At 51.0% G+C, this 22,568-nt stretch overlaps 1 protein-coding gene and 1 long non-coding RNA gene across 2 annotated transcripts in view; one reads left to right on the plus strand and one right to left on the minus strand.

Moving 5' to 3' along the window:
* LOC124507937 (ankyrin repeat domain-containing protein 26-like) overlaps positions 1–22,568 on the plus strand; it is a 337,690-nt gene that overhangs the window by 191,624 nt on the left and 123,498 nt on the right. The gene's annotated exons all lie outside the window — the stretch shown is intronic.
* Positions 41–22,273, minus strand: LOC124507630 (uncharacterized). The gene is made up of 3 exons (XR_006961062.1): positions 22,105–22,273; positions 6,915–6,961; positions 41–141 (listed from the first exon to the last, which is right to left on the minus strand). It is a non-coding gene; the product is annotated as an uncharacterized LOC124507630 (long non-coding RNA).

A 22,568-nucleotide genomic window follows, 5' to 3' on the forward strand; every position in this document is an offset into this window, starting at 1 on the left:
TTTCTTCTTTTTTTTTTTTAATCAGTTGTAGTGAAAATTATTTTGGAGAAAGAAGATAATTCTTTCTTTTCCTTTTCAGCTGCTACCGAATTTGAATGAGGATCCTGTAGAACTCCTTTAGTATCTACGGATGATTCAATTCTAAATCAAGATCCAGTATGGAAAGCGTCACGAGAAGATGTACAGATTTTGAACAAAAATTATATGATTTGAAAAATAAATAGAAAAAATTTACTGGATGCTTACCAAACATTTTCATTGTTTCCCAATTGAACACACATATGGTAAAGTCTTGATTAAAGGAAAATGTTTTTGTATCATATGTGTGTAATGAAAATCTTTATAATATTTTAAACTATGTTTCTTGGCATCTCATTAACTTTTAAGCACATTTTGTACGTGGAAACCAGCACTAGAGGGTTTTAGCACCATCAGACTGCTCCACTACCAGCCGTTTGAACAGCACCCAAACAACCAAGTTGTCATTAACACTTCAGTAGTGTTCATGGATGGCTTTTTGTATTTTCCAATTTTTATGACTATATGTGGGCCTAAAGATTTAGACATTATTTTGATGTATTCCTGCTATGGCTATTGCCAATGTTTATACATACTACAATTTTTTTATAGTGCCATAGAACCTATCTATAATTTTAATTGTAAACACTGATTCGTAGCTCTTTCCACATGGAGAAATAAGATTTGCCTAAGGCTTTTCACCGTTTCTATTTATTTATTTATTTATTTATTTTTGAAATGCTTTTTAGAAACAAAGTTAGAGAAAAGAAAAATTAGAAAAAAAAAAGAACCCCCCCCCCCCCTGCCCCAGAGCCACTTGCAAGTAAATTGCTAATGGGATGCCTGATTCCTGTAGCATTTAAATCCTACAAGTCAGTACATTCCACATAACTACCATACAACCGTCACAATAAGAACATTAACTCCAATACACTCGACTCTTAAACAATGGGGTTAAGGGCTCTGACCCTGCCCCCCACAGTCAAAAAGCCATGAACAACTTTTGACCACCAAAGACTTGACCACTACTACTACCAATAATCTTTTGTATATGTATCATACTCTATTCTTAAAATAAAGTAAGCTACAGAAAAAAATACCATGAAGAAAATTATGAAAGAAAATACATTTCCAGTACTGAAAAAAAAAATCTGTGTGTAGTCAGTGCACCCATTAAAACTGTTTTGTTCAAATGTTCAGTATAATTCTATCATTTATTCCTCATAATTCTTTTTAAGTTTGGTCACTTATCTGTAGTATACGTTATACCAAGGAAGGTCCTGTTCAGAGCCATGTATTGAATTCAGTTGTATGTCTTAGTCTCTTTCACTCTAGAACACTTCCTTTGTCTTTCCTTGACTTTCATGACTTTTAACCTTTTGATGAGTAAATTCCAGTAATGTGGAATGTCTTTCAATGTGGATTTTTCTTAGGTTTCCTTATGGTAAAATTCAGACCATACATGTTTCACAAGAGTATCACTACAACCTACTCTTTGCATCCTATCATGTGACCTACAATTTTGAATTGTCCCCATACTGGTGATGTTAATGTTGGCCACCGGAGGTAGTATCTGCCAGGTTTCTCGCCTGGAATGTTAACTTTCCACTTTCCAATTATTTAGTATTTTATGGGGAAGTACTTTGAGACATGTAAATATCTCCTTTCTCAGACACCCTGTGCCAGGCCACCTCTTCTGCAGATGATTTGCCCCCCTGCAGGTTCTGAAAACCCATGCTGGGCTATTCTTCCCCTGTGCAGATGCCTCCCTACCCTGTTCAGTCTGTGATACTTCATTATTCTATACCATTCACCTTTCAGGATTGCTCTCACTTGAGCTCCAACACTGTGCAGGGTGACTGTCCTACACGTAATGCCTTCCCCATTCTAAGCTCCAACACCTCACTCTGGACCCCCACAACTCCATGCCTCTGTTTCTAGGACTGGGAACTAAAATGTTGGGGATGATAAAGAGGAAAGGAAGGAAGGGCTCTACAGGTCCTTTATAATCAACTTGGCAAGCTCTCCAAAGCCGTTTCTCATTGGAATTGCATCGAATCGGCCAACAGTTTGTAAGGAAAGAAATTTCTTATACTGATTTTTCCAAAGAACTAGTCTTTTAATTATCTAAGCTTATTCCCCACAATATATTGTTTCTTACTCGAGTGTTTTGTCTGCAGATTCTTTTGGATTTGGTACATGCAGTGACATATAATCTATAAATAGTGGCATTTTTTTCCAATTCCTAGAGCTTTCATTTTTTTTTCTTTCCTACTACAAGAATGACGTTGAGTAAATGTGAGGATAGTGAGCGTTCATGTCTTCTTGAAATTGCAACATGTAAAAGCAGTTTTCTGTAACTATGTAGATAGCGGGGTTTTTAAAAGTGTACGTCTTTTATTAGTCTCTTAGTTTGCTCTTGCCGTTTACAACAGATCACCATCAACACAGTGTCTTAAAGCCCCACGCATTTATCTCACATTTTTATGGGTCAGAAGCTAAGCAATGGCTTAGCTGAGTCCTTTGTTCAGGTTCTCACAAGGCTGTAGCCAAGGTGTCCGCTAGACTGTGCTTCCCCATTTGGGCGCTTCAAAGGGGAAGAATCTGCTTCCAAGCCCATTGAGTTTGTTTTTAAGAGAATTTCCTTGTGACTGTATGACTGGACTCATTTCCACAGCTCTTTGCTAATTGTCGGCTAGTTGGAGGCTTAGGTCCTAAGCGTTCCCAGACACTTGTCTTAGTCCTTTTGGGCTGCTCTAACAAAATACCATAGGCTAATAAAAAGTAAGTTTTATTTTTCACCCTTCTGGAGGCTGGGAAGTCCAAAATGAAGGCACTGGCAGATTTAGTGTACAGCGACGTCCTGCTTCCTGGTTCATGGACGCTGGTCTTCCTGCTTGGCGCAGGGCCAAGGGAGCTCTCACAGCCCTCCTTTATAAGGGCACTAATCCCATCCATGAGGGCTCCACCTTCGTGACTTCATCATTTCCCACATCCCCCACTTCTGAATACTATCACGTTGAACATTAAGAGTTAACACATGAATTTGGGTGAGTGGGGACACAAATATTCAGCCTAGAGCAAGGCTGTTCCTTGTTCTTGGCCACATAGACTTCCTTAATACGGCCGCTTAGTTTAGGAGGCCAGCAAGGAGAATGTCCCTTCAGAGAAGGCTCAGGCCTCCTTGAAGTGTATTCACATGATTAGATCAGGTTTGCCTAGCATGATCCTCTTTTGATTGACTCTGAATTAACTGAATTATGTCTGCAACATTCCTTTACATTTGCCATATTCTAAAAGCTAGAGTCAAGTCACAGATCTTAAGAGAAAATAATTATAAAGAAAAGGTGACAATACTCAAGGGCAGATAGTATGGGGTCACTTAGGGTCTTTCTGCTACAAGTATATTAAGGAAGTTCCCTTATAATACTAGTTTTCTAAGTTCTGTCATGAATGAATATTGAATGTGAAAAGATGTTTATTTCACATCTATTGAGATAATTTTTTTAACTGTTTATTTTTGAGAGAGACCAAGCAAGCCAGCAGGGGAGGGGCAGAGAGAGAGGGAGACAGGATCTGAAGCAAACTCTGCGCTGACAGTGGCGAGCCCAATGAGAACCCCACATGCTGCTTAAACACACATACTGTGAGATCATGACCTGAGCCTAAGTTAGATGCTTAACCGACTGAGCTACCCAGGCACCCTGAGATACGTTTTTAAAATATTTGTGAATGGGGGGTGAGGCCAAGATGGCGGAAGAGCATGGAAGTTTTGTGTGTGTCTCTTATCCATGAAATACAGCCAGGCCAACACAAAACCATCCTACACACCTAGAACACTGATCGGAGGAGTAACACAACAATCTGCACAACCTGAACCACAGAATTCAGCAGAAATTTACCCCAAAAGAAAGAGCATGAAGAAACGACAGCCAGGGATTTAACCAACACAGATACAAGCAAGATGTCTGAACCAGAATTTAAAATCACGATAATAAGAATATTAGCTGGGGTCGAAAATAGATTAGAATCCCTTTCTGCAGAGATAAAAGAAGGAAAAAATAGCCAGAATGAAATTAAAGATACTATAACTGAGCTGCAATCACGGATGGATGCAGTGGCGGCAAGGATGGACAAGGCAGAACAGAGAATCCGCGATATAGAGGACAAACTCATAGAGAATAACGGAGCAGAAAAAAAAGAGGGAGATTAAGGCAAAAGAGCACGATTTAAGCATTAGAGAAACCAGTGCCTCATTAAAAAGGAACAACAGCAGAATCATAGGGGCCCAGAAGTGGAAGAGAGAGATATAGGTGTATTAGGGTTATGTGAGCAAATCATAGCAGAAAACATTTACGAAACCTGGGGAAAGACACAGACATCAAAATGCAGGAAGCACAGAGGACCCCCCATTAGATTCAGCAAAAACCGACCATCAACAACGCATATCATAGTCAAATTCACAAAATACTCAGGCAAGGAGAGAATCATGAAAGCAGCAAGGGAAAAAAAAAAAAAAGTTCCCTGACCTAAAAGGGAAGAGAGATCAGGTTTGCAGCAGACCTATCCACAGAAACTTGGCAGGCCAAAAGCAGTGGCAGGATATATTCAGTGTGCTGAATCAGAAAAATATGCAGGGGCGCCTGGGTGGCTCAGTCGGTTAGGCGTCCGATTTCGGCTCTCGTCATGATATTGCGGTATGTGAGTTCGAGCCCCATGTCGGGCTCTGTGCTGACAGCTCAGAGCCTGTAGCCTGCTTCAGATTCAGTGTCTCCCTCTCTCTCTGTCCCTCCTCTGCTCATGCTCTGTCTCACCGTCTCTGTCTCTCTCTCTCTGTCAAAAAAAAATAAATATTAAATAAATAATATAAAAAAAATAAATGCAGCCAAGAATTCTTTATCCAGCAAGGCTGTCACTCAAAATAGGAGAGAGAAAAAGTTTCCCAGACAAACAAAAATTAAAGGAATTTGTGACCACTACACCAGCCCTGCAAGAAATTTTAAGGGGGACTTTCTGAGGGAAGAAAAGTTGAAAACATATATATATACATATATATATATATATATATATATATATATATATATATGTATACATACATATATATATATATACCAAAAGCAACGAAGATTAGAAAGCAGAGAACACCACCAGAAACTCCAAGTGTACAAGCATCATGATGGCAATAAATTCATATCTTTCAGTACTCACTCTAAATGTCAGTGGCCTCAATGCTCCAATCAAAAGGCATAGGGTAACAGAATGGATAAGAAAACAAGGTCCATCTATATGCTGTTTACAGGAGACCCAGTTTAGACCTAAAGACACCTTCAGATTGAAAATAAGGGGATGGAGAACCATCTATCATGCTAATGGTCAACCAAAGAAAGGTAGAATAGCCATACTTATCTCAGACAATCTAGACTTTAAAATAAAGACTGCATCAAGGGATGCAGAAGGGCATTATGTCATAATCAAGGTGTCTATCCACCAAGAAGACCTAACAATTGTAAATATGCGCCAAATGTGACAGCACCCAAATATGTAAATCATTAATCACAAACATAAAGAAAGTCATCGATAGTAATACCATAATCGTAGGAGACTTCAACACCCCACTCACAGCAATGGACAGATCATCTAATCAAAAGAAAAAAAAAAACAAGAAGGGAACAATGGCTTTGAATGACACACTGGACCAGATGGACTTAACAGATATATTCAGAACATTACATCCTAAACCAGCAGAATATACTTTCTTCTCCAGTGCACATGGAACGTTCTCCAGAATAGACCATATACTGGGACATAAATCAGCCCTAAGTAAGTACAAAAAGATTGAGATCATACCGTGCATATTTTCAGACCACAACACTATGAAACTCGAAATCAACCACAAGAAAATATTGGGAAAGGTAACACATACTTGGAGAATGAAGAACATCCTACTAAAGAATGAATGGGCCAACCAAGCAGTTAAAGAGGAAATGGAAAAATATATGGATGTCAATGAAAGGGATAACACCACAACCCAAAACCACTGGGACACAACAAAGTCGGTTATAAGAGGAAAATATATAGCAATCCAGGCCTTCCTAAAGAAGGAAGAAAGATCTCAGATATACAACCTAACCTTATGCCTTAAGGAGCTGGAAAAAGAACAGCAAATGAAACCCAAACCAGCAGAAGACAGGAAATAATAAAGATTACAGCAGAAATTAATGCTATCGAAACAAACAAACAAACAAACAAACAAACCAACCAACCCACAAACATACCAGTAGAACAGATCAATCAAGCCAGAATCTGGTGCCTTGAAAGAATTAACAAAATTGATAAACCACTAGCCAGTCTGGTCAAAGAAGAAAAAAGGAAAGGACCGAAATAAGTAAAATCAAGAATGAAAGAGGAGAGATCACAACCAACACAGCAGAAATAAAAACAATAATAAGAGAATAGTATGAGCAATTATATGCCAATAAAATGGGTCATCTGGAAGAAATGGACAAATTCCTAGAAACATATACACTACCAACACTGAAACAGGAAGAAATAGAAAATTTGAACAGACCCATAACCAGTAAGGAAATCAAATTAGTAATCAAAAATCTGCCAAAAACCAAGAGTCCAGGGCCAGATGGCTTTCCAGGGGGAAATCCTACCAAACATATAAGGAAGAGTTAGCACCTATTCTCTTGAAACTGTTCCAAAAGATAGAAATGGAAGGAAAACTTGCAAACTCTTTCTATGAAGCCAGCATTACCCTGATTCCAAAACCAGTCAGAGACCCCACTACAAAGGACAACTATAGACAACTTTCCCTGAGGAACATGGATGCAAATATTCTCAACAAGATATTAGCCAACCGGATCCAACAATACATGAAAAGTATTACTCACCACGACCAAGCGGGATTTATAACTCGGATGCGGGGCAGGTTCCATATCTGCAAAACAATTAACGTGATTCATCACATCAATAAAAGAAAGGGCAAGAACCATATAACCCTCTCAATGGATGCAGAGAAAGCATTTGACAAAATACAGCATCCTTTCTTGATAAAAAGCCTCAAGAAAGTAGGGAGAGAAGGAGCATACCTCTAGATCATAATGCTAACATCATCCTCAGTGGGGAAAAATGGGAGTTTCCCCTCTAAGGTCAGGAACAAGACAGGGATGTCCACTCTCGCTACTGTTACTCAACACAGTATTGGGAGTCTTAGCCTCTGCAATCAGACAACACAAAGAAATAAAAGGCATCCAAATCAGCCAGGAGGAGGTCAAACTTTCCCTCTTTGCAGATGACACGATGCTCTATATGGAAAACCCGAAAGATGCCACACAAAACTGCTAGAACGGATTCCTGAATTCAGCAAATTTGCAGGATATGAAATCAATGCGCAGAAATCGCATTCCTATACACCAACATGAAGCAACAGAAAGAGAAATCAAGAAATCGATCCCATTTACAGTTGCACAAAAAGCCACAAAATACCTAGGAATACATCTAACCAAAGAGGTGAAAAATGTATATACTGAAAACCACAGAAAGCTTATGAAAGAAATTGAAGAAGACACAAAAAAATGGCAAAAAGATTCCATGCTCCTGGATAGGAAGAACAAATATTGTTAAAATGTCGATACTACCCAAAGCAATCTACATATTCAATGCAATCCGTATCAAAGTAACACCAGCATTCTTCACAGAGCTAGAACATATAATCCTAAAATGTGTATGGACCCAGAAAAGGCCCCAAAGAGCCAAAGCAATCTTGAAAAAGAAAACCAAAGCAGGAGACATCATAATCCCAGACTTCAACCTATACTACAAAGCTGTAATCATCAAGACAATATGGTACTGGCACTAGAACAGACACTCAGATCAATGGAACAGAATAGAGAACCCAGACATGGACCCACAAACGTATGGCCAACTAATCTTTCACAGAGTAGGAAAGAATATCCAATGGCATAAAGAGAGTCTCCTGAGCAAGCGGTGCTGGGAAACTGGACAGAAGAATGAACCTGGACCACTTCCTTACACCTTTCTTACACAAAAATAAACTCAAAATGGATGGAAGACCTCAATGCAAGACAGGAAGCCATCAAAATCCTCAAGGAGAAAGCAGGCAAAAACCTCTTTGATCTTGGCCGCAGCAACTTCTTATTCAACACGTCTCCGGAGGCAAGGGAAACAAAAGCAAAAATGAACTAGTGGGACCTCATCAGACAAAAAGCCTTCTGCACAGCGAAGGAAACAATCAGCAAAACGAAAAGGCAACTGACACAATGGGAGAAGGTATTTGCAAATGACATATCAGATAAAGGGTTAGTATCCAAAATCTACAAAGAACTTCTCAAACTCAACCACCCAAACAACAAATAATCCAGTGAAGAAATGGGCAAAAGACATGAATAGACACTTCTCCAAAGAAGACATCCAGATGGCCAACTGACACATGAAAAAATGCTCCACATCACTCATCATCAGGGAAATAAAAATAAAAACCACACTGAGCTAGCTAACCCCTTCTGCCTGTCAGAATGGCTCACATGAACAACTCAGGCAACAACAGATGTTGGCGAGGATGTGGAGAAGGAGGATCTCTTTTGCATTGTTGGTGGCAATGCAAGCTGGTGCAGCCACTCTGGAAAACAGTATGGAGTTTCCTCAAAAAACTAAAGATAGAACTACCCTACGACCCAGCAATTGCACTACTAAGCATTTATCCACGAGATACAGGTGTGCTGTTTCGATGGGACACATGCACCCCATGTATATAGCAGCACTATCAACAATAGCCAAAGTATGCAAAGGAGCCCAAATGTCCATCGATGGATGAATGGATAAAGAAGATGTGGTATCTAGATACAATGGAATATCACTCGGCAATCAAAAAGAATGAAATCTTGCCATTTGCAACTACATGGGTGGAACTGGAGGGTAATCTGCTAAGTGAGATTAGTCAGTCAGAGAAAGACAAAAATCATATGACTTCACTCGTATGAGGACTGTAAGAGACAAAACAGATGAACATAAGGGAAGGGAAACAAACATAATATAAAAACAGGGAGGGGGACAAAACAGAAGAGACTCACAAATATGGAGAACAAACTGAGGGTTGCTGGAGGGGTAGTGGGAGGGGGGATGGGCTAAATGGTCAAGGGCACTAAGGAATCGACTCCTGAAATCATTGCTTCACTCTATGCTAACTATTTGGGATGTAAATTCTGAAAAATAAAAAAATTAAATTAAAAAAGTAAAAATAAAAAATAAAATAAAGTATTTGTTAATGTGGGGAATTACATCATTTGCTCATGTTAAACAAACTTTGCATTTCTCAGATTAACTGAATATAGTTGTGATTTCATTCGGTTTTTTTCTTTTCATTACTTTATCTTTTTTATGTTTATTTTTGAGAGACAGAGACCGAGCGTGAGCAGGGGAGGGGCAGAGAGAGAGAGGGAAATGTGGAATCTGAAGCAGACTCCAGACTCTGAGCTGTCAGCACAGAGGCTGACACAGAGCTCAAACCCACGAAGTTCGATATCATGACCTGAGCTGAAGTGGTCAACCAAGTGAGCCACCCAGGTGCCTCTATTTTATTTTATTTGGGAGAGAGAGAGAGACAGAGACAGAGAGAGACAGAGAGAGAGAGAGAGAGATCGCACACAAGAGTGGGGAGGGCAGATGGAGAGAGAGAGAGAGAGAGAGAGAATCTCAAAAAAGCTCCAGGCTCCATGCGGAGCCAGACGCAGGGCTCAATCCCATAACCCTGGACTCCTGACCTGAGCAGAAATCAAGAGTCGTATGCTTAAACCACTGAGACACCCAGGTGCCCCTCGGGGACTGTATTTTCATTTGGCACCGAGCCCCACAAATTCTGTCACTGCAAAGTCCCCACCAGGCCACGTACCCCCTCCCCCACCCCACCCAACCTCCTCCCACAAGACCCTCCCCTCGACACGATCGCACACTAGTCTCCCTCAGAATGAAATCCACACTCCTCTCTGGGCCCACAGACCCCGCCAATCTGGTCCTCGAATCTTTGCTGCCCTCGCCGCCCTCGTCCACTCGGCTCCAGTCACGGTCCCCACCTTTCCGTCTCAGGGTCCTCCCACTGGCTGCTCCTAGGCCTGGAATGTGGCTGCCTGCTCAGAGGGGCCCTCCTGGCCCTCCAGCTACAGCGGCTGACCCCTGCCCAGGTCTTCTGCTCCCCAGCACTCACAGCGGAAGCTAGCCGTCTCCTTGTTTACCTGTTCGTGGTCTGTCTCCCCCACCCACACCCTGGTGCTCAGAATGTCAACAGGAGAGCAGGGTCATCTTAAGCCTGCAAGCCTCAGTCACTGGTCACAGGTCACAGTGGAGCCCCACCCCCTAGAACAAAGCCTGGCCAGGAGCAGACGCTCCCTAAACAACTGGTGCGTGATGACACACTTTGCCTGAGAAGTGATGACAGACTCTGAGTGACAAGTACCCTCTAGTGTGGGGCGGCAGGCCCGGTCAGTGCGAGCCCATACATGGCACGGTGTTCTCCCCTGATCCCAGGCCCAGTGAGCCCCCCCCACTTCCCCCACTCCCCACCTGGATCCTCAGTGCCCCTGAGATCAGCACATGGTGTCGGGCAGTGCCAGCCCCTCCCACCAGGCTCCCCCATCCTCCAGGGGGACAATGTACAAAGGGCCACTTCAGCACGGAGCTTCAGCTCCATCTCTAGCCCACAGGCCTGAGGTGGGGGAGGGGAGGGGAGGGTGTGTCCCAGCCCTCGTCTGTCCTCATGGAGCCTGCTCTAGCACAGGGCCAGGAGGGTGACAGATTCAAGCTATAGTGCAGAGAGGCTTTGTTACAGGAGCTGCGCCTTGTGGCCTGGGGGAAATGCCCTTGCACAGCGAGAGGATGAGACACATCAATGCACAGGGTCGGCGGTGAGCCAGTGCAGAAGGCGGTCCCCGTGTACCCAGGTAGCAGGAGTGGAGTGGCGCTCCCCCATGTGTACAGGGCACAGTTGCGAGGTGCAGCCGTGCACTCAAGAGGCTAAAGTGCTGTAGGGTGAAGGGAGAGAGACGAGCAGACCCGGCAGGGTCTGGGCCAAGCTAGAGGGCAGAGGCCTGGGCTCAGAGTTGGCTCCCATCCTGCCTGGGACCCTCTGCCGCAAAACCAGGCACAAAGAACTTGCTCAAATTGTGGTTCCGGAAACCTGAGCTGATAACCCGAGACGTGACCATCCACCCAGTCTCCCAGGCCAGGAGCCCGGCAGTCATCCTGAATCTGGCTTCTCGCTGACCTCGAGCTCCCCATTGCCAGGCACATCGCTTCAATGCCCAGGTACTCGTCGTCCCACCCGGCCCCCTGTGCCACTGTCCCACACTGCCTGTGCCACCATCCACACTCACCTGGACAACAGCAGCAGGCTTGCCAGGGAAGGGGCTCCTGGCTTGAGCCCCACGAGCCTAGCAAAAGCCACATCTGATGTTGTCCCTCTCAGCTTGGAACACCTGCTCCCAGGATAAAGTCCAAATCCTCTAGGAGGCTCCAAGTTTCTGTGTAATCTTTCACTCCCTGCCAAGGTAGGCTCAGCTGAACTGCACTTCCCCCAGACTGAGGAAGGACTGAGCTGCCTCACCCCTGGCCTGCCCCGCAGGGCTCCTCACCCTACACTGGACAGTGCTGAGCAACTCTCCTGGGGCCCCAGCACAGAGCCTGATGCAAAGGAGGTGCTGACGACAGCCCCCCTCCGCCCCCAAATCCACACACCTGCAGCTGCAGTCAGTGCTGCTGGGCTCTCACAACTGGTCTGGGGTTGGAAAAAGTCTAGTCCTGCCTGGGCAAGGCACACCCCGATCAGGTGGCTCATGGACAGGAACTCGACGGGTCCCCCACAATGGGAGGGAAGTGGTGGAGAGCGGAGACACGGGGAAGGGCTCCAGCCTTCAAAGCGCTCTGAGCAGGATGGCTGATGGTCCTGAGGAGACCCGGCAAGGAAGGAGGGGAAACAGGAAGGGATCTCAGTTCACCCCTGGGTGCTCAGTTCGCCCCTGGTTCACCCCATCAGTGCCTGGCACCATGCCCGCTGCTGCTGGCTCAAAGGATGGGCTGGGACCCTGGTTCTGCCCCCCGCCCCCATCTCTGGAATCCTACTCTCTTGGAGGCAGAAAAGCGGGGGCTGGTAACACCGCCTCACGGGGATCTGGGGAAGTGACCAGGCTGCTCCTGGCCCAGATCCTACAGCTCCGGCTCTCTGGGAGCCCAAGCAAGGTCTTCCACCTCCTTCAGGAGAGGTGGCCTGGAGCAGGTGTGCCTGGGGAGCCTCTGTGGAGCTGGAACATAGAGCCCTTTCTCTTTTCCCTTCCCAATCCAACTCTGCCCACCCCTGCCTTCGAGGGGCCATGGTGCCCTCGGCTCAGGACCCGACTGTCTCCACCGGGGGACACTCAAGAAGCATTCACCAAATGGCACAGGGCACCATGCAGGGCTGTAGGCACCGGGGCCTGCTCCTTCATATGGAGCCGCCAGTCTGTTCTTGCTCCTCTGATTAGTCTTTTCCCTCTGCTAGATCCCGAGAGCATTCCGGAAAAGGGCCGCAAGTGCCCAAATGTCCCACTGAGTGTGAGAAAGAAGAGAAAGGAACAGCAGTGACCAGACCATCACCACAAGGGGACAGAGTCATTCAGGAGTCAAGTGGCCAGGGTCCAGGCCTTAGCAATGCCACTAAGCTTGCCGGGAGAGCCTGAGCACCAGGTGAAGTGCTCCATCTTGTCTCACCATCACGTGACCATTTCACAGAGGGGGAAACTGAGGTTTGGAGAGGGGACAGGACTCGCCCCAGGTCAGGCAGCAGCGAGCTGTGGAGAGGTCCTGGCTCAGCAGAGACCACGTGCGTGCCACTGCAGCTCACCAATGCTCAAGACCTCCCCGTTCCTGCCGGACCTCAGTTTCCCCCACTGACCATCGGGGGCACAGACTGGATCTCCCAGCTTCTGGCTGACTTGAGTGTTCCAGGTTCTACAAGGCCCACATTCTAGGTCTGCTGCTCCATCTTCCTCCTCTGAGTTCCGTGATCCCGCTTCTCTGGTCTGGATCACGGGGTTCTACTTTCCAGGTGCTGTGTTCTGGTGACTGGTCCCCAAGTTTGCCTCTCAGAAAGGTCTGCAGCCCAGGCAGGTTCTCCAGCCCACATGCTTCATTTTCATTCCCTGTATTCTCTCCCAGCCCCCGGCAGTCGGGGCTCACAGGTCACCACCTGAAGCTCCAGTTCCGTCGGCCCTCAAGGCTGCTTTAGGGCATGAAAATAGTTGGGGAGGCCTGTCCCAGGCCCCAGATCACTGGTCTGAACGGGATCCTGGAGATCATACTCACAGCTGGGCAGGAACCCCCGTCCCCACTCTTCCCTGTGTCTCCAGGACCACGTTTCTGACCACCCCCCAGCCCTGCTGGCTTGTGCCCCCACCAGTCCGCACGGCGACAGCCCCCAAGATGGCACTTCCCGAGGACAGAGACCTTGGGTCATTTTTCCTTGGGGTCAGAGCCTGGTACTTCCTTAGTGGGTGTCTGTTAAGCACTTGCAGAATGAATTAACCAGGTGTGCCCGGAGTCCCGGCAGGATTACACACTGTCACAGCCTCAAAGACCAGAGTTCACATATGACAGAGATGCTCACGCTGTGTGTGCGTGCAGGTGATGTGCTCAAAAACACAGACACGTCACACCCTCAAGTCAGCAGAGCTGTGCCCTGGCACCTAGCCTGGGCCCTGGCACTTGGCTGAATGACAGCTGACCGAATGAATGGGTGCTCTGTACTAGGTATATGGGGGAGACGGAGATCGAATCCTCACCCAGGATCAAGGCTCAGCTGTGATTCCAAACACCATTTCCACGAGGTCGAACTTGACTACATTGTAGGAGGATCCCCTGGAAAGGCACTTCGGGGCCAGAGTCAGTAAGGAAGGCAGTCAACAGTGCTACACACCCACCTGGGCACCCGGATGGAGGTGAAGCAAATAGCCCTAGGGCCACCTCTGGCTGGGAGGGGCAGAGGGCATCTTGGGGTGGGGTGGGGTGGGGTGGGGTGGCTTTCCAGGTGGAGGTGGGAAGGTGAGGGCCCTGAGGCCTAACCCACAGGACAGGAAGGACAGCAGAGGTTTGAATGGAATTCTGGGTGTGCTACATCTCTCGCTGACCCAAATTCCGAGAAAGAGAGACACACAGGCTAAGCTGTCTGCCCCAGGCGCGCCTGTTCTGGGGGATGGGCCCGGGGGCAGGGTCCCTCTGGAAGCCACTCACACTTGGTGACCCCAGAGTCTCATGAATGGGGAGCTGGCTGGTCTCAGGGCACCTTTTCTTAGACCTCTCTCCTTTACATGGTAACTTCATTTTTCTGGTTATAAAGGTTTCACCTACAACCTAGGAAATGTGAAAACCACAGCGAAAGAAGGGTAATATCACCCACCATCCCTGGGGCTAACATTTGGCCTAAGTTCTCACACGCTTTTTTTCCCGTGCACCTTCTTGCTGGAATGAGCTATCGATGTGGATTTCCTGCCAGCTTTTGGACAGCAAGCATTTTCTCTAAGGAGCTTTGTCCTCCGCATGGGAAGACCCAGTGCAGACCTGAGCCCTGGGGACTTTGCTCTCCTGGGCTTCTTCCCATCCCCCTCAGACCTGACCTGGATCCTGCAGACAAATGTTCCAGCTGGGGACCGGAGTGGGGGAGGGGTACGGCCACATAGCCCTGGGCTCTCCTCTTACAAGCCACAAAGGGACTACCAACCACTCCCCAGGGTGCTCTGGGTCAGTCCCAAGCACCTCGGGCCTTCAATGTTCCCTCTGTGAAATGGGCATGTTTGGCTAGCTCCCCAGCGTGGTCTCCTCTCTGGGCTGCAGGGACAGTTGCCTGAACTGGGCTGCACCTTACAGCTGCTTTCCCTGTCCACTCCACTGGCATCTCAGACCAGGCCCTCCAGGTTCTCAGCATCTTGTGGAGCAGCTGGATGGAAATCCTGGCAGGGTGGGTCAGCCTGGCCCTTGGGGTGGGAGTCAGGCAGGGCTTCCTGGAGGGGGCTTAAAGGATGAGCAAGCACCTGCCAGGAGAGGCGGGGAAGGCCACTGCAGACAGAGCGATAGTATCGGCAAAGGCCCAGCGGCGGGGCGGCGCGGGGCGGGGGTGGGGGAGGTTTGTGTGGGGGAAGCCAGCACCTGGATTCTAGTCTGGGTGGGGTGCTGGTGCATTTCGCCCTCCCCACATGCCAGTGCCTGGAGGCACACCACAGAGTCTGTTACATCCCCCACTGGTGGCTGCAGGACCACTGCCCCTACTCAGGTAAGGCGCAGAACATCCATGACAGCAATAACACGCCAGGCCCCACAGCAGTCCTGGACACCTCTGAGAGGGGGTTTGCCTGGGGGCCCTTTGGGGCCAGGCTCTGTGGCTTAATGGCTCTGACAGAGGTCATCCCGCACAGACAGAATGCCCCTGCCCCATTCCCTGGACCTCTCCACCGTGGTGGAGGAGCCTCACACCCTCTGCTCTAGTCCTTATGGCAGGTATGACCTTGGACCAGTCACCCACACCCTGTGGGGCTTGGCTCAAAGACTGAAGACTGATCTGGGCTGTTCCAAGGTCCAGATGGGACCAGAGCTGGCTCTGCCTGAACTGACCACAGGGGTTCCCAAACACCTACTATGTGCCAGAGCCCCCAACACTGCCTCTTTGTTTCTCTCTCCCACCAGCCCGGAGGCAGGATCTCTTCCCACCACCATCCCTTACAGACACAGAAGGCCCCTGGATGCAGGTTTTCTGACCCTGGGATGTGGGCATAGGTGAAAATGTAGAGCCACACCTCCAAGCCACAGCTAGAACCAACTGAGATAATGTGTTACTGCTTCAGAAACTGTAGAGTGCAGACTCATTTATTTATTTTTTTTCGCACAATGGGCAAGGCTCCGTTCTGCAGGACCCCTCCCAGCTGGGTGACCCTACTAAGTCACCTGTCTAGGGCTCAGTTTCCATTGAACGAAATAAGGATTACATCAGCACCCCCTCCCAGGGCTCCTGAGATACTGAAATGAAATCAAGCAAGAAAGCACCAGCCCCTCACTCCCATCCAAGCCATAAATGAGTTCGGACCATTAATATTCACGGTCCTCAGAGATGGCCCGGAAGGCACCTTCTCCATCTTTTGCCTAAACCGGCCAATCTGCAATGCTTCCGGAAGTGGCCCTCACCTGTCCCACGACCCATCACCATTCATTAAGCAGTTAAGAAACAGTCATCAAATGCCTTTTGCATGTTAGGCAAGGTTCCGGCGCCCAGAGAGTGCCTGTGTGCCCAGCCTAGAAGCCCCACCTGTCATGGGCAGCCCTCCCTTGTTCCGCCTTCCCCAGCCACCATCGCTCACCCACCATGATTCCCCCAGGCTGTGTGCCAGGCCCGGGTTAGTAAGAGTGGGGCCAAGATCGACCAGTCCAGAGTATTACACAAGCTCTGTGGGGTCTGTGGCCAGCTGTGACCTGTTTCCAGAAGGAAACAGCAGCAGCAGGTGCCTGGATAAAGGCAAATTGGGGCGTGGGGGGTCAGTGTGGTGTGGTGTGTGCAGAGCTGGGTTAGGGTAGCAGGGGGCAGAGGCTGAGAACACAAGCGGGGGCAGGGTCATAGGGATCTGGGTTAAGGGCAAGGGAGTCTCTTAAAGCAGCCTGAACTCCACTGGGCCGGGCAGCAGTTCTGGGAGTCTGCAGGCCTCTGTATCCCCAGGACAACATTTTAAAATCTGGGTTTCCAGCCCCCTCTCCTGTAGTGGGATTCTGACTCAGCGGGGTGTGGCAGGGCCTGGGAAGTCTGTATTTTCCCCAAGCCGCCCAGGTGAGGCTACACGGGGCTTCCAGAGACAGAGCCCCAGGACTATGGGGAAGAAGGGAGTGGCAATCAGGGCCACAAGGAGGGTGGCCTGGAGACCAGGACACCAGTGACGTGGTTGTCTCGGGCGTCCAGGCTTCAGAGACCGTTCCCTTTTGAGTGACTGAGGGGCCTATCCAAGGGGCCCCATCGGGCTATGGGGGTCCTACAGGCTGGATACAATCGCAGCCCCACCACTTCTCGGCCCTGTGCCCCGGGCCCCAGGCACCCTCAAACTGCCAAATGGGGAGAATAATAGTACCTGCTTCAAGGGAAGTTAGCAGGCATAGCTGAAATGATGCCAACAAAGTGCTTGGCCCAGTGCCCAGCACATGGTAAGTGCTCGATAAATAGCAGCAAATTATTATGACTCAGAGGTAGAGGTGGGGTAGAACAGCCTGGGAAGTCATCCATTATGGGCCCCGGTCAACCAGAATCCTGGAGACTGCCCCTGGCCACCCTCCCGTGCTCAGACCCCCATCTGGGCTGCTGCTTCTGGCAAGTTCCCAGCCTGCTAGGAGAGGGCAACTGGAGGGCAGTCCCCGAGGAGGACCCAGCATCAGAGCAGACTCTGGCCTCCTGCCTTGGCCCTCACCCTGCCCCTTCCAGGGGATTCCTCCTTCAGCAGGAGCCAAAGTCTAGAGCCAAACAGGCTCTAAATTCATAAATCAACAGAGTAATTGGGGTGTGTGAATGATTGTTTCCAACTTTATTTTTCTAGATAAAATGAAAATAAGTGGGCCAACAGGGGAATTTCCACATGGGGCGGTGCAAGAAAAAGTATTTTGGGACCCCGTTAACTTCCTGGGTTACAGGCAGTGCTGTGGGCCCATGTCAGCCCCACTCTAGACCACAGGAGGGTGGTCCACTACCCTTCTACCATGCCTGCTTTCAGCCCCGCCCAAAGCCTCACTTCCCCTTCCCTTCTGGCAGGTGTGGCTAAGCAGGGTCCCTGTGACCATCCCTCCATGGTGTGAGGCTGCCCTCTGGAGGGTCAGTCTCCTCCCACAGGGATGGAAAGGGAGGAGGAATGGGTAAAAGAACAGGGATGCTCCCTGGGGCTGAAAGTCATTCACTCATTCATTCATTCTTTCATTCATTCAAGCTCCTATAGGATAGGGAACTCACGGCCTAGTGGAACACGCCACAGCAAACACACTGAAGAAAGAGAAGTGGTGCTCTGCCCAGCCCACAGCAAGGAGCCTCTCTGCACAACGAACGGATGCTCAAGCCGAGAGGCAAAGGATGGGTGCTCGTTAACAAGACAGAGCCTCCATTCCCCCATCTGCAAAAAGGATTATCACAGTACCTCTATCACAGGTTGTTGTCCAGATGCAATGTTAGCTACTAATATTTTTATGGGCAGGCAGGGTACACACGAGAGGGGCTGCAAGGCCAGAGAAACAGCAGAAGGGGAGGAGGGTCTGTGGGATTTGGGGTGGAGGAGGCTTTTGAAGGGTGACAGAGTTTCAGGGCACATAGGAAGAAGTGGGTGGAACAGACATTCAGGCAGAGGGAACAGCATAAGCAAGGGAATAGAATCTGACGTTTGAGACGCGTCTGGACCCTTTCTCAGAGCTCTGTCAGGGTAATGCTTGGGATCCAGTTAGGTCATGCTGTGCAGACAGCCCAAACCAGGCCAAGGTCAAGAGGATCCAGAACAGAGGTGACGCAGGGTCAGAGGTGCAGAGGTTCCCAGGAAGGGAGGACACCAGTCCTCCTTCCCCTCTGCCCTCCATCTCACCACGGGTTACTTATTCAGAGTGGTTTCTTGTCCTGGCCTCAGCCTGTCGGATGCCTCCCTCTCTCAGCTATAGTATGGCCTGGCAGCTCTCCAAGTCTCTGGAGCCTTCTCTCCTTAGTCAACCATCATTTATTAAGCACCTACTGAATACCTGGGTGCTAAAGCTGGCATGGACCAGCTCCCACTGCGAGATGGTTAAGCCGTTGGTAGCCTCAAATGGGCCTTGCTGGAAGATTTACACCATGGAAACCTGCCAACGCTGTTTATCAGGTACCTTTTTCTCCCAGAGGGCCTGTTGCCAGCACACCATTGCCCCCTGCCCAAGCAACGGACACAGAAAGACAGGCCCCCGCCTATAGGGACTCACACACAAGAGGAAGACGATCGCCTACTGGAGCAGGCAGTGTAATCTTCCTGGACGCAGGGGTGAACTGGGAGACCCATTCTGGAAGAGGGGGCATAAATGCCCACTAGAAACTGAACCAAGCTGTTCAAATAGCACTAGTGTGCCTCGTTCCCATTTTACAGGCAAGGAAAGAGAGGCACAGAGAGGCAGAGTCACCAGTCCACGTTCACACAGTAAGAAGTGGCAGAGTTGAGATTTGAACCTGGGCCACTGGATCTGGAGTCCTAGCTTTTAACTTCTGCCCTTGACTGTCCCATGGTGCAATTATTGCAACGCCCACCCCCAGACCCCCTCCACCTTTGCCCCCCCCACACACACACACCCCTAAGCAGCCAGCACAGGGCTACGCAAGTCCATGGAGGCCCGACTGGTTTTGCTGCCCAACTAGATTCCATTCTCCTGGGGCTAAGGTCTGTGTCCTCTCCACCCGGCTGCCCATGACAGTGCCCCTCGCAGGAAGATACTGTGTTTGTTGGTCTCAGTGTCTGAAGAACCTTCTGGAAGGGAGCCCTGGTCCCCCATGTGCAGGGCTAGGGCTGACTAGGAGGAAGGGGTGCATAGTGCAGCATGGAGAACAAAGAGGCTTTGGCCTTGGGGAACACAGCAGGGTCCGTTGAATGCCATGGCTAAGGTGCCCATAGGGGCACAAGGAGGACCACCCTGCCCCGGCCGATACCCACTGCTTCTCTCTTCTTCCAGAATAGCGTGATCACACGGACTTGCAGGGCCCCCAGCCCTGGCTTCCCTGGGTCACATCCAGCCCTCACAGGATCCTCATCGCCACAGGGTAAAGTGAGCCTGGCCCACCAGCTGACATCAATGCCCCCGTTTTCCAGGTACACATACTGGCACAGCGGCCAAGGATTTTCCGAGGCCTTCTCAGGGGCTGGGCTCCCTACACTCATCACCTCATGCAGACCTCCCCACAACCCTGTGGAGGAGTCTCCCCGTTTGACAGATGTGGACACTGAGACTCAGAAAGCGGACTTGCTTGGGGTGGTCCAGCCACCGGCAGATGTGGGCCAAGCAGCCCTGACCACAGCAGGGACCCTGGGCAGACTCCAGAGGGGCTGCTGAGCCAGATGGCAGCACTGCCGCCCCATCAGCTCCTCGCTGTCCTTGGGAGCTTGCGTGTGCCAGCTCGCTGGGATGGCCTGACACCTCACCTCCACCTGGCCCTCCTTCCCTTCGTTCACGTGGGTCACTCCCATGCCTGACCAGCCCCCCTTCCACAACTCTCCACCCCGACCAGGCACTCACATCTCACAGCCTCTGCTCCAGCCATTCCCTCTACCTAGAGTGCCCTTCCCTTTAGTGCTGAGCAAGCCAACTCTTCCAGCAACTTCTCTCTCCTCCCTGGGCTGGCAGAACCTCTTCCAAACTTTCCCAAGACCCTGTGCCTATCTCCTCAGCACCCGGAGGCCTGGATCTTCAGTACCTGCCCTGCCCGGGGAGGTGACCCGCCAGTATCCACAGCTCCCCATCAAGGCAGGTCAGGACTGGTGTCCCAGGAGTGGCAAGGAGTGCGATGGGGATGGGGCAGTGCCAGTTCTGGGGGGCCATGGAGGGGTCTCTCTGGGGTAGTATTCCTGCCCACAGGCCTTCGAGGGAGTCTTCCAGAGCCAGGAGAGTCACCTGACCTCCAGCTACTAGGGCTGGCTGAGACCCACCTCTGCTTCTCATGGCACTCCAGCTCAGGTGCCACCATTGTGACTTACATCCAAGCTCCCCTCCCCAACCAGCTTCCAGAACTCACTATTTGCAGATATTGATAGAGCCCTCTTCCAGCCAAGTTCCCTTCCCCACCCTGTGCAGTGCAGTGCAAAGCAACTGAGCCTAGCCGAGCCCCCTCCCCCCCGCCCCAACCCCAACGAAAGGACTAAGGGTGCTCTCCTCATGCCCCTCTGCCTGGTCCAGAGAAGCAGCCACAGTCCCAGCCTCTGCACCCGCCCTGTTCCAGGACCCCGCTGGAGGCTTGGGGAGTGGGGAGCACAGCTCACAAGGAGCCTTTTGAGCCCCTCGCCTAGGGGACGCCCCTGCCCAGGGAGGGGATCTAAGGCATGAGGCTTTGCCCTCCAGGGCCTGGGAAAAGTCCTGGGGCCAGCCTGGATGGGGGAGGGGGCGTCAGAGCCCAGTAGTCTCCCTGGAATCCCGCCCCCACATCCTTGTCTCTATGCCCCCAAACCCTGTTCCTGGGGCTCCCACTCCAGCCCCTAGGGTGAGGCTCAGGGAGGGAGGGGGCTGTGGGGCCCTGATGGCTTGGCGGGGTGGGGGTTGGGCCTGGAGCCCAGAGATGGAGGCAGAGGGCCAGGAGTGCGTGGATGGAGGGGCTGCGGCGAGGGTCACCCTGGACGTCAGGGTCAACTCACCCATCTTCAGCCTGGTCTCAGCAGCGCAGGCAACAGCAGCGGCGGCGGCAGCAGGGATGGCTGCGCGGCCCTTAAGGCCCCGGCGGGCAGATGCTGGCGTCTGCTGCAGCCTCTGACCCCACCTCGGGCTCGGGCGGAGGCTGAGGCATGAGCCCGGCATCGCGGCCCCGCGCCCGGCCCATAGCCCCGCGTCCCGGCCCCACCTCCACCCCTTCCTGCGGTCCAGGCACGGCGGCCAGTCTGCACCCTGGGACGCGGCGCGGGGAAGGGGCCCCCCGGGAGGGGCGTGTGGGGCGAGAGGGGTACCAAAGGCAGGCCAGAATGTGGGGAGCAGAGGTGCCGGCTCCAGCCTGGCTTGGCAGCTCCGGACCCCCCCCACCCCCCACCGGAGCCCCCTCCCCTCCTTTCCCAGTGCCTCTCTGGGCCTGGGCGTGGGAGTGGGAGCCCAATAGTCTTCCTGGCATCCGGCCCCCACCTCCCTGTCTCGAAGCCCCCAACCCCCGGCCCGGGGTTCCCGCTCCCGCCCCTAGGGTCATGCTCAGGGAGGGAGGGTGCTGTGGGAGCCCTGAAGGCGTGGGGGGGGGGGGTTAGGCCGGCAGCGCGGAGTTCAAGGCGGAGGGCTAGGAGTGCCTGGATGGAGGGGCTGTGGCGCGGGTCCCCCGGGATGCCGGTGTCAACTCACCCGTCTCCAGCATGGTCTCAGTAGCGGAAGCAACAGCGGCGGGGGCAGCGGTGGCGGCGTTGGTGGCTCCGCGGCCCCCGGGGCCCCAGGCTGGGAGATGCTGGCTTCCGCCGCAGTCTCTTGTCCCATCCCGGGATCCGGTGGCGGCTGCAGCGGGCTCCAGGCTTCGCGGGCGTCGTGGCCCCGGGCCCGGCCCCTATCCCCTCCTCACGCCCCCACCTCCACCCCTTCCCGCGGTCCAGGCAGGGCCGCCTGGCTGCACCCTGGGCCGCGGCGCGGGGGAGGGACCCCTCGGGAGGTGCGCGTGGGGCGAGAAGGGTGCCGAGGCGAGACCCGAGCGTGGCGAGCAGAGGTGCTGGCTCCCGCTGGGTTCCGCGGCTTGGGACCCCGCCCCACCCCCCATCGGAGCCCCCTCCCCTCTGTTCGCTGCGCCGCGCTGGGCCTGGGCGGGGGGCGTCGGAGCC

This window comes from Lynx rufus, unplaced genomic scaffold (assembly GCF_022079265.1).
Source record: "Lynx rufus isolate CCGP_SWC_20201006 ecotype Redwood Valley unplaced genomic scaffold, mLynRuf1.p SCAF_12, whole genome shotgun sequence".
Taxonomy (NCBI): Eukaryota; Metazoa; Chordata; class Mammalia; order Carnivora; family Felidae; genus Lynx; species Lynx rufus.